A 1,074-nucleotide genomic window follows, 5' to 3' on the forward strand; every position below is an offset into this window, starting at 1 on the left:
GCGCGCACTTCATTCTTGCAGTCATTGAAACAGACTTAACCTCTGTAGTCCGCTTCAGGCACCTTCCTGATCCCTTGACAATAATGTCGCGTTCTGTTCCTTCCTCGATCATAGATCTTACTGTAGTGTCCGAGTTCGAAGACAAATTCTTTTGTACGCATCAAAGTGAAAATCGTCCACCTAGTTCATTATCACCAAAGGGGCAATATACCGTTTTCACCTTTACGGTATTTCAAATTCGCAGCGTGAACGCAGCTGGGATTTCCGTGTCTCTCAACCATGCATGCATTTTTTAACCCTTGCAAAGAAGGCTTTGTCTACTGTGTTTTGGATACGAGGCAAGCCTAGATCCTTAGAACCAAAGCTATTGCCGGTTCCTTACGTGGACTGTTGTTGCCGTCGTCCCTGCCACTCACTGCTGTGTGTATGTTTTGTTGTGGCGTTGCTAGGAGGATAGCGAGACTGCCGCCGCGACCCCAACACGATCTGGGTCGCCCTATGCCTATGGCGGCCGGTGAAAACTTCGGCTTTAAAAGTCAGTGTGGAGATATCATAAGTCAAATAAAAGCCTGAAGCAGACACCAATTTCTCTTCATAGTATCGTACGCCGTTGTCTGAACTTTGCTAGCAAATTTTTGGTTCTTTGCTCACGCCAGTCGGTAATTTACATCACATCGTGTTGTATAGACTTGGCTGGCAAATTTATTGTTCTTTGCTCACGCTTATTGCTGATATTGCTCACTGTTCATTTGCCCTCGCCATTTTCTTGGTGGGCTGTTATCTGCGAAAGTTCCTTCAGTTAGCTCCTTCTTGTTCATAATATTATTTTACTCTCTCTCTCTCTCTCTCTCTCTCTCTCTCTCTCTCTCTCTTTCTCTCTCTCTCTCTCGCTCTCTCTCGCTCTCTCTCTTTTTTTATATGTGCCTTTCTGTTTGTCTCTCTCTCCAAGCGTGTGTGTATGTGTATGTGCGCGTGCGTGTTGCTGCTGTTGCTGCTGCTGTTGTTGTTGTTTTTGTTGTCGTTGTTGTTTGTATTGGCACTTCTGCTTCAGCAACACACACACACACACACACA

This window comes from Aplysia californica, unplaced genomic scaffold (assembly GCF_000002075.1).
Source record: "Aplysia californica isolate F4 #8 unplaced genomic scaffold, AplCal3.0 scaffold00782, whole genome shotgun sequence".
NCBI classification, from domain to species: domain Eukaryota; kingdom Metazoa; phylum Mollusca; class Gastropoda; order Aplysiida; family Aplysiidae; genus Aplysia; species Aplysia californica.